Genomic DNA, 13,564 nt, shown 5'->3' with positions numbered 1-13,564 from the left:
ATGAAATGAAATGAAATGAAATGAAATGAAATGAAATGAAATGAAATGAAATGAAATGAAATATGGTATCCATGAAAATAATCATTGATGTTTAGGATGGATTTGACTGCTCTTTTTTTTTTTTTTTTAAGTTTATTCATTGGAGAGAGAGAGCGAGCAAGCGCACACAGGTGGGAGAGGGGCAGAGAGAGAGAGAGAGAGAGAGAGAGAGAGAGAGAGAATCCCAAGCAGGCTCTTCACTATGAGCACAGAGCCCAATGTGGGGCACAATCTCATGACCTCTGAGATCATGACCTGAGCCAAAATCAAGAGTGGAACGCTTAACCCAATGATCCATCCAGGCACCCCTTGAATATTCATTTCTAAAACGTCTTAATTTCCGTTTTGCTGGCATTAGCATACCAATCCCCCTCCCCACAATGCCAGTCTCAAATATGCTAAGATGGCATCATTATATTCAATTCCAAAAATGTGGAATCTGTAAAGATTCTGATGAACAAACCCCTGATTTTTTTTTTCCTTCTGAGCTATGAATGTTGTCACAAGTTGAATCACGGGATATGTAAAAGATGCCATGTACCTTCTAGCAACAGAAGAATCATGTATTACAAATGGCTTATGTATGTTTAAAACAAACGACCAATTTAAACATTCCTGCCTACTACCAGGTCCCAGTAGACACTATATGTTCTCTAATACAATAACTTAAAGTTGGAGTGGGGTCCCACATGGGCTTTGAGAAGTCAGGCAAGATGCAGGAAAGGAGAGAAGGCTGGGTCTCTTTTATATGGGACTAGTAAAGCTGTCATTTCCTTCCCTGGTTTCTGGATTTCCTCCCTCAGCAGACAAAGTAGAAAAGCAAATCTAGGCAAGGGTAAATGAACTACAGTTTTCTTTTTTTAAAAGAGAATTAGCCCCAGGGACCCAAGACACCTAAGTAGTCTAGATTCCTAAAGGCAAAAAGTGGAGGTATATTTGCCTAATGGGAATCAGTGGTAACAATCTACTCCAGATTTGCTTGTTTTGGAACATTTCATAAAAAATGGAATGTTACAATATATGGTATTTTGCTTCTGACATCTTTTACTTAATACAATGTGTGTATAATGTTTTTTAAGGTCCAAGGATGTTGTAGCTTGGATTCCTATTCTGGTTTTTTGTTTGTGTCTTTGCAGTTTGTTTTTGCTAAATTGTATTCTATTGTATGGGTATAGCAAGTTTTACCTATTCTTTAGCTGATGGACATTTAGATTGTTTACACTTTTTGGCTATTATGACTAGTGCTGCTGGGAACAATGTAGATTAGTGGTTGCCTGAGGCAAAGGGTGGAAAAAGATTGACTGCAAATGGGCATTGGGGAGGGACCTTTTGGGGAAAATGGAAATGTTCTAAAATTAGATTGTAAATTTTCTAAAGATAATTGAATTTTAAAATTAAATCAGTGAATTTTATGTTGTGTAAATTATACCCCTATAAAGCTGTTTTAAAAAAACCTAGTTTGACATTACCTTATTTCCAAGATGGTGTCCCTCAGCTCTGGAAAGCAGATATTTATACTTTAAGTTCCAAGGGCCTGTCTTAATATTGTAATATAAGGAGCAGTGATAAGGTATAATCCTTACAACAAAAAAGGCATTAAATGGAAAGACAGGGGCATCAAAAGGGAAAGGGATAATATGGTTGTGTACCAAAAGCTGTAAAAATAAAATATGTTTCTCTAATACAAGGGGCACCTGGGTGGCTCAGCCAGTTATGCGTCTGACTCTTGGTTTCAGCTCAGTTCATGATCTCACAGTTCAGTTCGTGGGGATACAGCCCTGAGTCAGGCTCCATCTGACAGCACAGAGCCTGCTTGGGATTCTCTCTCCATCTGTGTGTGTGTGTGTGTGTCTCAAAATAAATCCGTAAATCCATAAATAATTTATTTTAGATTTTTTTTAAGTTTATTTATTTACTTATTTCTTTATTTTGAGACAGAGCAAGAGTGGGGGAGGGGCAGAGAGAGGGAGAAAGAATCCCAAGCAGCCTCTGCGCTGTCAACACACAGCCCCACTCGGGGATTGAAGTCATGAACTGTGAAATCGTGACCCAAGCCAAAACTAAGAGCTGGCCGCTTAACTGACTGAGCCACCCAGGTGCCCCAGAAAAAAAAAGCTTTATGAAGGCGTTAAATGTACATGTGAGGAGTCTGGGCATAGTTTGGGGTCCTGAGCTAGAAGATTTTAAAAGGCTGAGTACCAGAGTGTTGAAATTCTGGAAGGTATAGGGGCTGAGCTAAGAAGAGATGATAGAGACAGAGAACTGCAGGCATAAGGGATGAGGGAAGAGTCCCATGCCAAAAGGAATGGTTCTCCCAACTTAGGACAGAGCAGGAAGGGGGAAGTTTACTCACCCAGTGAGAACACAGGCACTCCAGCTCTGCCAATCTGGTTTCCCTACAATACCATCATCACACCTCTGATCTTCCCTCAGAATCAAAGTGAAGTGGGAAGCAAAGGCAGAAGGAAATGGCAGATAAAATTAAATTTCCTTACAACCTGCAGCCCATTGACAGATACTTGAGGCAGCAGAGGAAAACATTTGTGCAGGAACTCCCTACTGTCTTAATGTTAATGCTTTGCTGAAGGGAAAACCTTAGCTTGACAATGGCTAGGCCTCCAAAATCCAGTGAGTCTTTAGCATATGAAAATCTCATTGGAAATTTCCCAAGGACTTTACCTCCCCCAACTCCATAGTCTATGAAGCTCTTCCTGCTGATAGGTCCTGTCTCCGTGCCTTAATAAAATCATTTTGCACCAAAGACGTCTTCAAGAATTAGTTCTTCGTTGGTGGCTCCGAACCCCACAAACCAAAAACCTCATCAAAAGTAACTTGGTCAAGATCACAACCCTGGTAACTATCAGAGACAGAATTATACCCAGTGTTCAGACCTCGATCTCTCTCCTCTGGGCTGTAGGATGCAGATTGAGTTGGGGCATTCTACCAGCCATTGAGCAAACACTACATGTTCTCACATATGTGGCACGTGTCTTGTGCTTGCTGAGGATAGCAATGTCATTTACTCCTAAACCAGCAACCAATTAGCTTCAACCCTACTTTCAATCCCTTTGGTTGCCCAGCAAACGTGAGCTCACCAAGATCACACCTAAGTTACTAAAACACTGAATTAACAATAGCCACAATGTCACAATGGCCGTGAAAACACTAAGAAGCCTGCAGAGAAAAACCTAGACTCCATTACAGTATTCCTTCTAAAACTACAAATGACCACAAGTCACATCTAAACTCAATCTAGTCCTGGGCACCTAGATGGCTCAGTCGTTTAAGCCTCTGACTTCAGCTCAGGTCATGATCTCACGGCTTGCGGGTTCGAGCCCCGCATCGGGCTCTGTGCTGACAGCTCGGAACCTGGAGCCTGCTTCAGATTCTGTGTCTCCCTTTCTCTGCCCTTCCCCTGCTCATGCTCCATGTCTCTCTCTCTCTCTCAAAAATAAATATTAAAAAAAATTTTTTAGGAACTTAACCCTGTCTTACAGCTCAGGACACAAGGCTTAGAAAGTATTTGCATATTCTATAAATTAGGGTCTATGCTAAGAGGAAAATCATTAGACACAGCTGTGACCTAATGAGTCAAGACTAGGGTAGAAAACCTGAAAATCGAGGCAAAAATGATTCAAAAAGATTCCCACAAAATGCACAAGAAGATAGCCATATTTGAGGCCAATATTTCACATTTTTTTAATGTTTATTTTTTTAAACAAAGGGGGTTAGACAGAGAGAGAGGGGGACAGAGGATACCAAGTGCACTGTGAGCTGATAGCAGAGAGCCTGACACAGGGCATAAACACATGAACCGTGAGATCATGACCTGAGCCAAAGTCGAACACTTAACCAACTGAGCCACCCACATGTCCCCAATGTTTCAGGTTTAATTGGGAGAGACTGATTGATTGATTGATTAAGAGGGCCTTGAAGGACATCTAGTGCCTACAGAAAAAATTATCCTTAAACTTCATCTAGATCTACCTAACTGGAAGAAAACATCCTGCACAGATAAAGTCACCTTCAACATTTAACTTATAATTTGATGATCTGTGTTGTTACAAGTTGAGCCCTTTTAAACTTAGAGGGATAGACAGTGACCCACATACATAAGTCTGATAGCCAAAGATAGTTTAGAAGTGGGCTTAAACATTGTCATAGATAACTTCTTAAAATAATTAATGAACTCTTACTCTGGGCCTATGATTTCGCAACATTCTTTCTAAGAGGGAAAGAGGAAGAAAGAAAAGAAGAGAGGGAGAGAGAACATTCTTTGTCACCAGAGGTTTCACTAAATGCATTTCTGGGACTATCCATTTGCTGGCAAAGGGCAGATAATCCTAATAACTTCTCTCAGGTCAAAACTCAAACTAGTATTCAAAATACTTTAATTACAAGGAAATGAAATCAGGCCATTATGCTACACATGCAGGAAACAAAATGCGGCCAGGGTAACAGTCACAGCATCTTGGGTCTTAATTATTAGAAATGCAGAGCCCTCAAAGAATGTCCTCAAGCCAAAACAATCAGCTCACACGCTGGGCCTCCCAGAGGCCAGCCTCTTCCAGGGAGGTAATTCTGGAGCTGGCAGAATAATCACCTCCTGGGAATGGCCACCTTGACCCTACAGGTCCCAGTGCCCAGGCAGATGGGGTCAAGGAAGGATTGTGTGCAAGATTACAGGGAGAGTGGGTGTGAGTATATAAAAAAAAATTTTTTTAAGCAGAGGATAAAAAAGAAAGCTACACCAAAAGGAATCTGTTTTGTAGCTGCCTTATGACAACCAAATTCACACATGGAGGCTAATAGCTTCTTGGTTCAGGATGAGGATGTTCTATACAGGGAAATGCTCCATCATTTCTCCTATTGTCTATAAACAATTACTCAATGGAGAACGAAGACTTGAGACCCAGAGATAACTCAATGGAGAACGAAGACTTGAGACCCAGAGGTCTACACACTGCCAGGGTGACCACTGTTTCAAGGACCAAGTACAGGAAAGTGAGAGGGTGTGCCCTGACAATCCAGCACTCTTTAGGTGTTCTCATAGACATCATCTCTTTGAATTCTTGCAACACCCCTGCTAGGAAGTCATTATTGCATGCATTTTACAGAGGAATAAAATGGGCAAAGATGGTTTGTGGAGCTTGGCTACAGTGAAATTGCCAGTAAGTGGCAGAAGTGAAACTGAACCAAGGTCTGGCCCTCTTGGGAGGAACCCATACCTTAGAAGATGCGGTTATTTGGGGCGATTGGGTGGCTCAGTCGGTTAAGTGTCCCACTTCAGCTCAGGTCATAATCTCATGGTTTGTGAGTTGGAGGCCCACATTGGGCTCTGTGCTGACAGCTCAGAGCCCGGAGCCTACTTCAGATTCTGTGTCTCCCTTTCTCTTTGTACCTTCCCTGCTTGCAATCTGGCTCTGTCTCTCTCTCTGTCTCTCTGTCACTCTGTCTCTCTCAAAATTAAATAAACATAAAAAAAAATTTTTTTAAGAAGATGAGGTTGTTCATTTTGAGTAGGAAACCCTTTGTGCACCTGTAGGAAAGACTGGCCACATAAGTATCCCTCAGGAACTCTACCTTGTATACCGTGTGAGAGCACTTAAGGAACATTCGTATAATTATGCAAAGTCAAGAGTATTGGCTTTGAGGTTCAGACCACCCAGTGTTCTAATCTTAAGTCAACTTTTTTTCACTAGTGTTGTTATTTTGGGGAAGTTGGCTAAGATAGCTGAGACTTAGGGCACCTGGGTGGCTCAGTCGGTTAAGTATCTAACCCTTGTTTTTGGTTCAGGTCATGCTCTCATGATCCGTGAGTTCGAGCACCATGTCCCACTCTGTGCTGACAGCATGGAACCTATTTAGTATTCTCTCTTTCTCCCTCTCAAAATAAATAAATAAACATTAAGAAAACATTGGGGCGCCTGGGTGGCGCAGTCGGTTAAGCATCCGACTTCAGCCAGGTCACGATCTCGCGGTCCGTGAGTTCGAGCCCCGCGTCAGGCTCTGGGCTGATGGCTCGGAGCCTGGAGCCTGTTTCCGATTCTGTGTCTCCCTCTCTCTCTGCCCCTCCCCCGTTCATGCTCTGTCTCTCTCTGTCCCAAAAATAAATAAAAAACGTTGAAAAAAAAAATTTAAAAAAAAAAAAAAAAAAAGAAAACAAAGATGGCAGAGGCTTGGACTCTCCATTTAAGAAACTAGGACACTGATAGTCCCTGTATCATTGGATCAGAGGAAGGCCAAGTAGATAATGCATGTAAAGTTTGGGATCTATACTAGGGACTCAAATATTCATTATTATGAAAGAATAAAATGAATCCAAAGTGATTGTTTTAGATTTTGAATGCACCCTCAGTCAAATTGTATTTGCTGCAAGGAACGTGTATAGAGGGCACGGAAGCAAATATAGCCTAGATCTACCAAATTATCACACAGCAAAATGATTACGTCTGCCTCCCATTTTTGTTAACCTAAAAGTTGACTATCTCAAAGCATTTCTGACATTTAAGCCTGCTTTTCTTATAAAAGAATAATATACATTTTTCAACACTCCTGAGTTTTACCTTCCATTCAACCTTTCCTACCTAAAGACAGCTCCTAGGGGTGCCTAGGTGGCTCAGTCAGTTAAGCATCCAACTTCGGCTCAGCTCATGACCTCATAGCTTGTGAGTTCAAGCCCTGCATCAGGTTCCCTGCTGTCAGTGCAGAGCCTGCTTTGGATCCTCTGTCTCTCTCTCTTTCTTCCCCACCCCTCCTCCTCCCCCATTCATGTGTACTTGCATGTGCGCTCTTTCTCTCAAAAATAAACTTCGAAAAAAATTATATATATACATATATATATACACACATATATAATTTTATATAATTATATATATACATACATATATACATATATAATTTTATATAAATATATATATATATATATATATATATATATATATCTCCAGCTCCTGGATGCTAAATGATACTAAGTCATACCACCTGCCTATACAGATGATGATTCATACCCATCTTGTTATTTACTGCGAGGATAAATGAGGCAAAAGGAGAAGACCTTCTTTAACAGGAAAGCAAAAGAGAAGATTTGTTATTAATGTCCCCTTAAATAAGGGTGATGTCTTTGAGAAAAGGGAAGGATTCATTGCATTGGGTTAGGGTTTGCTCTGTTTCTATTTGTTTCATGTTTTATTATTTTTATTGAGGTGACAGCCACAAAACATGAAATTAACCATATTAAAGCGAACAATTCAGTGGCACGCAGCACGCTCATAATGTTGTAAAACCAAATCCATCTAGTTCCAAAACATTTTCAGCACTCCAAAAAGAAACACCAGACCCATCATCCTTTGCTCCAGGAAACTTCAGAACAAGCCCTACCCCCCACCCCCAAATGTGCCACTTGAAGATGTGGACCATTTTGAATGGAAGATAATCAAGGATTAAGAGACTCAAGCAGAGCTTTCTACCTTCCCCTTAACTGCCTCTAAGAATTCAGAGAGGGGGCCTGGTCCGGGAAGAAACCTATCACCAGAGTCAAATACAAAGAACACGGGTTGGGCGTGGTAAAATGGGGGGAGCTGGCAGGACCTGTATGTTCAAATTCTTCCCTGTGTCCCACAGTCTTTACTGGCATGAGAAACATTTGTTTACCAAAAATGTGCTCTTCCTATCTTCCTGTGAGATGTCCTTCCCTTTGAAGTCCCAGACCCCAAACCCCTTCTCCTAAGCTCACGAGAGCACAGAAGCCTCAACTACCTGTCTTTGAACTACCTTTTATGTCTATGTGCAGTTCTCATACCTATAACATTTATTTTTCTCCTATGAATATGTCTTACATCAATTTAATTAATAAACCAGCCCAAAAAAATCTAGTAGAGGAAAATTTGTTTTATCTCCTACACTCCCTATTTTCCCCCTTCACAAGACCCTGGCCATCACCAGTCAGCATTCTGCCTTTATGGACTTGTCTATGCTGGATATTTCATATAAACGGAATTGAAAGGGAGATTAGGCCACCTCAAAATACGCATCCTTGGCACTAGGATTATCTTGAGCTGGCTATTTTTAAAAAACAGCAGACACAGGAAAAGCTCTGAAAAACAAGTAGGTGTTACCCCTTTGTAAGAGACATTTACATTTATAAGGGAAATCTCCATTCTTAATGCTGTATCTCTTTGTGTAACCATGAAGAGGAGATAACTCAATCTCTAGACTCTCATCAATAGAGAAAGCAGGGCCCTAAATCTGCAAGCGACTTCACCCTTTTCCTGACTGCCTACCATCACTGGCTCCCATACCCCCAACATCATCTTTTGTCTTTAGCTGGAGTACTGGAGATAGTATTTATTTAATGACGAAGGTCCAAAAGGCAAACTGAGGGCCAAGCACAAGCTAGTACAATGCCCCCCCCCCCCTCAGGTGGGATATGTGTGATATCATTCCTTAGGCACTCCTGGCTGCCCAGGAACAAAGAAAAGATAAGAAAGCAAACAGTTAACTGATAGAGATCATAGTCATGCAGGACATGAGTCTCTATCAGTTTACAAATGTCTTAGGAAATTATAAGAAAAAAGCAATCTTATTAACAGCTTAATCTCCAGAAACCTATAGACTCAGTTTCCTGGAGCCCCCAATATCACCTTCCCCTCCGTAGTGATGTGGGGAACAAAGGCAAGAAGGAAATGGCAGGTAAAATTAAATTTCTTTATAACCTGCAGCCCATTGACAAATACTTAAGGCAAATACAGAGAATAACATTTCTCCAGAAACCCCTACCGTCCCATGTTCAGGCCTTACTAGAGGGAAAACAACCTAAGCTTGACAACAGCAAGTCCTCGGGTGTCTTAGGAGTCCTCTTTAGCATATCCAAGTCCTTCTAGAGGCCTCTCATTTGCCTTTACCTCCCCCAACTCCATAGGACATAACCAGTCCTTCTTCACAACCCCAGGGCAACTCTTTCTGCCCAAGGGTCCTGTCCCTGTGCTTTAATAAAATCACCTTTTCACACCAAAGACGTCTTCAAGAATTTTTTTCTTAGCTGATGGCTCAGGACTGTCTCCCACCCCAAAACCTCATCATTTAACACTGTAGCTTGGGTCTTTCATTAAGTTACCCAGTTTTTCTGGGTATCTCCCATGTATGCAAGAGATCTACATTTATCAAACTTCTGTATTTCTCCTGCTAATCTTTTATTATTGGGGTGAGGAGTGTTTTCAAGTAAGCACTAAAAGGAGGGAAAAATTATTTTTCCTCCCCTACAGTATCATATATTCAAGTTGACTAAATTCTTTTAAAGTTTTTTATTGAGAGAGAGAGAGACAGACAGACAGACAGACAGTGTGAGTGGGGGAGAGGCAGAGAGAGAAGGAGAGAGAATCCCAAGTGGGCTCCAATGCCACAAACCATGAGATCATGACCTGAGCTGAAATCCGAAATCACATGCTTAAAGGACTGAGCTGTCCAGGCACCCTGGAAGTTGACAAAATTCTTAAAATAATAATGAAGGCAGTCAGAAGTAACCCTTTCATGTCTACACAGAATGCAGGACTACATTTGCTATTGAAAGGGCGGGCCTACACCGCCGACTCCATCTTGTTCTGTGTCCTTCACCTTGACCACACCTCCTCCCCTTGAGCCACCCCCTCCCCCACCTGCCTAACAGAACTCGGACCCTTCCCCAGCCAATCGGCTGAGGCCATAGCCATTACCTCACCAACTGCCCTTAGGGGAGTTGGTGCTCCCCTTGAGCAACCCCCTCCCCCACTTGCCCAACGGAATTCAGACCCTTCCCCAGCCAATCACTGAGGCCATAGCTATTACCTCACCAACTGCCCCTAGGCCCCAATAAAACCTTTGGGCTTTGAAAACTCGCTCTCTCTCCCTGGTATCTCACCGCTGCGTCGGTGCAGGTAGGGGATTGAGCTCGAGCTAGCTCAAATAAAGGCTCTTTTGCTTTTACATCGGACTCGGCTCCCTGGCGGTCTTTGGGGATCACGAATTCTGGGCATAACACTATCAATTTCACTGGAGCTCAGGTTTCTATAGACCATTTATAGACATCATTATGGAATCACCTATTTTCCAATGAACATCAAGTTGAAAAGCAGATCAACACTTATGGTTCAAGTGAAACAAATCGTGGAGCATCTTTTTTTTTTTTTTAACTTTATTTATTTATTTTGAGAAAGACAGAGAGAACAAGTGGGAGAGGGCCAGAGAGAGAGGGAGAGAGAGAGAATCCCGAGCAGGCTCTGAACTGCTAACACAGAGCCTGACACAGGGATTGATCTCACAAAGCGTGAGATCATGATCTAAGCCAAACTCAGAGTCCGATGCTTAACTGACTGAGCCACCCAGGCACCCCTAAATGGTGGAGCATCTTAACATTTACACTGGCCAATTTCCATTTTTGATTGAACCAAATGGATTTTTCCATTCCTCCAGATAGTGCTGGCTAATTAAAAAGGCAAATCAGGTTCAACCAATTTTTTTTTCTTTTATGTAAATTCTAAAATGCGTTGCCCATTAGAACAGACTCTCAACCAGAAGGAGAAATGTTCTCTGCCTAATGAAGAACCAGGAACCCACCTACCCAGTCCATCCTCTATTGATTTAAATCATGTACTATGAGAAATGCAGAAGGCAGTTTTAAGGAATCCAGTCCAAGCCATCCCCCAACCAAGCCACATCCATCCTGGTTGTTTACCAAGTGTCCAGAGAAGAAGGCTATTAGTATTCCTGAGAGTCCACATCTTTTACTTAGGAGTTTTCTAGGATAGGTTGCATCCAAATCACCTAAAGAGCTTGGTGAAATGGGTGCTTGGGCTACACCCCCTCCCCGACTCACCCGACTCTGGTCTCTAGGACAGAGTCTAGCCTAGGCACCTCTGTAGCAAGTGTCTCCGATGATCAGCTTGTCAGTGGAAATCAATGCATAAGCTCTGAAGGCAGGCAGAGAAAGACAACAGGGAGAATCTGTATAGCCTTTGGGAGCAGTCAAAGACACAAGATTCAAGCAGCTCTTCTACAGGACTCATGTTCCTATAATTAACTGCTCTTGAGTTAGAATTATTCCAGAGTCCAAGTTACAAGAAACTCAAAAGGTGCTTAGTGCTAACCTTGAACCTAGGTCTCGGGGTGGGGGGGGGTGTCAAAGAGACAAAGCTAATTTTGGAGGCAGTGCAAGTGGGCATTGATGGAGAGAGGACATGAGGAGGCTTTGTAGGCTTGGGGGCTCAAAGGTTCACCGGAGCAAGAAAAGGGTTTGATGGCAGGCAGCAGTGTTTCTATTCTGGGTTCATTCAAGGAACTCGCTATGTGACCTTGGGCCTGTCACATTCCCTGAGCACTGCTGCCTCTCCATCTGTGAAATAAAGGCACCAGTGTCCGTCACACAGGACCTCCCAGGGTGGGGAAGATTAATGAGGCGAAGTTTGCAGAGTGTGTGGAAAGGCAGGTGACAAAGGGCAGCACGAAGCAAAGTAAATGGTGGCCAGCCCCACTCCTCCCCCCACACAAACACACTTCTTCTGCGTTTGAAAAATAGTGTAAACTCCCTCTACTGCAAGTGATGTCTACAGACCAGCAGCAGCACCATCTGTGAGCTTGTCAGAAATGCAGAGTCTCAGGCTTCACCCCAGACCTGCTGACTCGGCACTCTGGGGTGGAGCCTGGTACCTCTGGTTTAACAGCCATCCAGGGGACGACGCTGAAGTTTCTAGCAATGTCTATTGGCAATATAGCCATGAGAAAGCCAGTAAGTCCTCAACTTATGTTCCAGTGTCAGGTGGAGGATAGAAAACAAACAAATAAGAATTCTGGAGAGTGCAACAGAGCAGAGAGATCAAAGAAATGATAGCCGTATAGTATAATGGTTAAACCTACAGACTCCAGATTTATGTGTCCTAGGTTCAAACCCTAGTTTGGCCACTTACTAAGCATTTGGGGGAATGACTTACCTTTCTGTTATTTTTCCATCATTTTTCTCATCTGTAAAATGGGGATAAAGAAAGATGTCTCTTTAGAGCAGAGGTCATCATACGTTACATTCATAAATCAACTAGATAGCTTGCTGAGATACAGGTTGCTAGATACAGATAGCTTGCTGTATACAGGATACAGGTATCCTGCTAGATACAGGAGTTCTGATCCAGTGGGTCAGGGTAGGACCTGAATTGGCATCTCCAACCAAGTCCCAGGTGATGCTAGTGCCACTGGTCTGCAGACCACAAGTGGAGTCACGTTTCTCTAGAGTAATAAGGCTTCCAAAACTTTAATGCCTGTTCAAATCACCTAGAGACCTCATTAAAATGCAGGTGCAGGGGCACCTGGCTGGCTCATTTGTTGGAGCACGTGACTCTTGATCTGGAGGTTGTGAGTTCACACTCCACAATGGGTACAGAGGTTATTTTTTTAAATAAAAAATAAAGAAAAATAAAAAAGGTGCTGGTTCCACAGATCTGAAGAGGGGTCTGTGATTCTGTGTTCCTCACTCTCCCAGGTGGCACTGATGGGGCTGGCTAGTCATCTATGCTTTTAAGAATGAGGTGAATGTATCTGACACTCAGGAAATGATCAAATATAGTATCTATTACAGTATTTCTTTACAGTTATTATAATATCTTTTATAAAGTGACAGTGATGCTAAGCAGGTAGCCAATGGTTAGGGTTTTAAACACCCTTATCTGATAAACTCTAAAATGATGACACTGTATTAAATCCTCTGAAAAGAATATATTGGTTTATGGAATCAAAATCTTCTTTAAAAAATTCTTTTTAATGTTTATGTATTTTTGAGAGAGAGAGAGAGAGAAAGAGAGAGAGAGAGAAAGAGAGAGAGAGATAGTGATAGAGAGACAGTGCAAGCAGGGTAGGGGCAGAGAGAGGGAGACAGAGAATCTGAAACAGACTCGAGGTTCTGAGCTGTCAGCACACAGCCTGGCGCAGGGTTCAAATTCATGAACTGTGAGATCATGACTTGAGCCAAAGTCAAACACTTAACCAACGGAGCCACCCGTTGGGAGGCAGAATTTTCTCACAGGCCACTGTAGGGATAGAGAACTCACAAAGTAGCTTGCTCCACTCTGGAATCCAACATCTTTGGTAACACATTAACCAACTCTAGGCACAGCTCTGCAAAGAATATGAAGGGAATTAACAGTGGTAAAAGATTTTGAGAAAATGTTGTAATAGCTACATAAAACCCCCAAAATAAATTCTGAGAAAAAATTTAATAGAGCGCACATGATTCTAAAGAATACAAAAATGCATCTGGGTGAAATTTTTCAGTAAGATTTCTTTTTGTTCATTTCATTTTGGTTTCCTTTCCTTTTCTTGGGGCAGAATTTTTCTCCTTCCCCCATGGAACAATTAAGCAGACCAACACCCCTCTCCTGGGACTCTCCTCCACCAGGTTATAAATAACTTCAGCACAATAAACTAAGAGCATATATAAAAGCAATGACAAGGTCGTTTACCACCAACATGCCATTTTCTGTTTCTATGGCAACATGGAGTCAAAGGC

At 42.2% G+C, this 13,564-nt stretch overlaps 1 long non-coding RNA gene across 1 annotated transcript in view; it reads right to left on the bottom strand.

Annotated features, from left to right (window-relative positions):
• LOC125927857 (uncharacterized) overlaps positions 1–13,176 on the bottom strand; it is a 273,230-nt gene extending 260,054 nt beyond the window's left edge. Inside the window, exons 1-2 of the long non-coding RNA XR_007459473.1 lie at positions 13,107–13,176; positions 12,000–12,030 (exon numbers count right to left, since the gene is read on the bottom strand). This is a non-coding gene — a long non-coding RNA (uncharacterized LOC125927857). The remainder of the gene's footprint in view (positions 1–11,999; positions 12,031–13,106) is intronic.
• Between the last annotated feature and the right edge of the window lie 388 nt (positions 13,177–13,564).

The sequence above is a fragment of the Panthera uncia genome, chromosome E3, assembly GCF_023721935.1.
Source record: "Panthera uncia isolate 11264 chromosome E3, Puncia_PCG_1.0, whole genome shotgun sequence".
NCBI classification, from domain to species: Eukaryota; Metazoa; Chordata; class Mammalia; order Carnivora; family Felidae; genus Panthera; species Panthera uncia.
The sequence above is the reverse complement of the archived record's forward strand: the minus strand, read 5'-3'. Positions and strand labels throughout refer to the sequence as shown.